The sequence below is a fragment of the Euphorbia lathyris genome, chromosome 5, assembly GCF_963576675.1.
Source record: "Euphorbia lathyris chromosome 5, ddEupLath1.1, whole genome shotgun sequence".
NCBI lineage: Eukaryota > Viridiplantae > Streptophyta > Magnoliopsida > Malpighiales > Euphorbiaceae > Euphorbia > Euphorbia lathyris.
Genome location: NC_088914.1, coordinates 1387409 through 1390058, shown reverse-complemented (window position 1 = coordinate 1390058; position 2650 = coordinate 1387409).

Genomic DNA, 2650 nt, shown 5'->3' with positions numbered 1-2650 from the left:
TCATCCTGGTAAAGCTAATGTTGTGCCAGATGCTCTAAGCAGGAAATCTTCAGGAAGTCTAGCTCATATTAGTTCAGAAAGAAGGCATTTGATTAAAGAAATGCACGATCTGTATGATTCTAGAGTGCAACTAGAGTTGAATCATTATGGCACATTTTTAGCTCACTTTAAGGTTAGATTGGTGTTACTTGATAGAATCTAGGCAGCTCAAACAAGAGATCCTCAGTTGTGTAAGATTGCATATGAATTGAATGATGGTGAGGCTCGAGATTTTAGAATTGATGATGGTGGATGTCTACGACATGGAGACCGATTTATTGTTCCCAATGTAGATGATTTGAGGAAAGAGATCATTGAAGAAGCACACTTTGCAGCTTATAATACGCATCCAGACTCTACAAAGATGTATCTAGATCTTAAGAAGTTGTATTGGTGGAATGGTATGAAGTGAGATGTAGCAGAGCTTGTATATCGATGTTTGACTTGTCAACAAGTGAAACTCGAACATTAGAAGCCTTCGGGGATTATTACAACAATTGCCTATTCCAGAATGGAAATGGGAGCGAGGAACCATGGATTTTGTGGGTGGATTTCCCCGTGTGTTAACCGGATATGATTCGATTTGGGTCATAGTTGATAGATTAACCAAGTCAGCGCACTTTCTTCCAGTAAATACAACATATTCAGCGGCAAAATTGGCTCAGTTGTACGTGGATAAAAATTGTTTGCCTACATGGAGTGACAGTGTCCATTGTATTAAATAGAGGCTCGATGTTTACTTCAAAATTTTGGGAAAAACTCCAAAGTGCTTTGGACATTAGGTTAAATTTTTTGCACACCTTTTCATCCACAAACAGATGGTCAATCTGAAAAAAAAACAATCCAAACGCTGGAAGACATGTTGAGAATGCGTGTATTAGACTTTGGTGGTCATTGGAATACATATTTGCCTCTCATTGAATTTGCATATAATAATAGCTACCACTCAAGCATTCAAATGGATCCTTATGAAGCATTATATGGTAGGAAGTGCAGATCTCCTTTATGTTGGGAAGAAGTTGGTGACAGGAAGCTTACTGGTCCAAAGATAATACAAATAACTTCTGAAAAAGTTCCCATCATTCGTCAAAGGTTACAAACTACCTTTAGTATACATAAAAGCTATGTGGATCCAAGCAAGAAGGACGTGGTATTCATGGAAGGGGACTATGTTTTTATCAAAGTGTCACCAATGAAAGGAATCATGAGATTTGGAAAGAAAGGAAGTTGACACCTAGATACATCGGACCATTTGGGATTTTGAAGAGAATACGCGAAGTTGCATATCAACTAGCATTGCCTCCTAACTTATCACAGGTTCATCATGTGTTCCATATATCAATGCTAAAGAAATATGTTTCCGATCCTTATCATGTTCTTCATCCTCAAGCTATAGAAGTTAGTGAAGATTTATCTTATGAGGAGCAACTAGTGGCAATTGTGGATCGTCAAGTTCGCCAACTTCGATCAAAAGTCATTTCAATGGTGAAGGTGTTATGGAGTAATCGTTCCATAGAAAAGTGCACTTGAGAATGCGAATTGGAAATGAAGAACAATTATCCTTATCTATTTCAAACATGAGGTTAGTCTTCAATTTTAAATTCGAGGACGAATTTCTTTAAGGGGGGGAAGAATTGTAATACCCCAAATTATATATATTAAGCTATTTGCTTAATTGAATTAATTAGAAGGAGTTAAGGTTAAAGTATAATTACTTTTGGAAATTTTTTTAAAAGATGTTATGAATATAGGGATCAAAATGAACATTTGGCTAAAATCAATGAAATAAGGAGCTGGAGGTTCGGCAGACTCCATTCTCCTTCTTTGATCATCTTCTTCATCATTTCAAAATCAACCTTCTCTAACCTCAATCTTTCTCATTTCTTCACCGTTTTTGGCGTTCTTTATACCGAAACGAAGCTCTCAACTCCAGCTACAAGTGCATGTAAGTTTTATGGTGAGATTTTGAGTTTTTAGAAATCGTTTAGATAGAGAAAATTCGTCACTTTTGCTATTCTCTCTATTTCTCAGTCCTATGTTCATTATTTTGCAATTCCAACACCAAAAATGGACTCAGGGGGTCGATTTACCTATGGATACGCTAGATTTTGATGCATGCAAGGAGTTTTGAAGGGTAATCAGAGCTACGCCGGAAAAAATAAGAAATCTAACCAAAGTTTAACTTTCCGGTCAATTTTGGGTGTTTTGAGAGTGATTCTAGACTCCTGGAATCATAAGGAACAAAGTGGTATAATTAATTTCTCAAAACAATCAACTTTAATTTTTCCGATAGGCGGATCCCGTACACCGGTGATATTTTCCGGTGACATACGAAATAAGTGCAGAAAAATTACTTGGTTAAATTCAGAATGTTCTAAATATTATTTGGAGCAACATTAATTCTTGGACATTGGCCAAATTCCTTACCGTTTAGTCTCTATAAATTATGAAAGTATATAGTTTGGTGAAATTAAGGGAAATAAATTAAGTTGGGTTAAAAATAATTTTTGGATCCTTATATAAATAAAAATTCAGAATATATAATTTTTTTTTTTAAAAAAAAGGTTGAAGGGAGATTGGACTAAGCATAATTAATTAATTATGCTCTTAA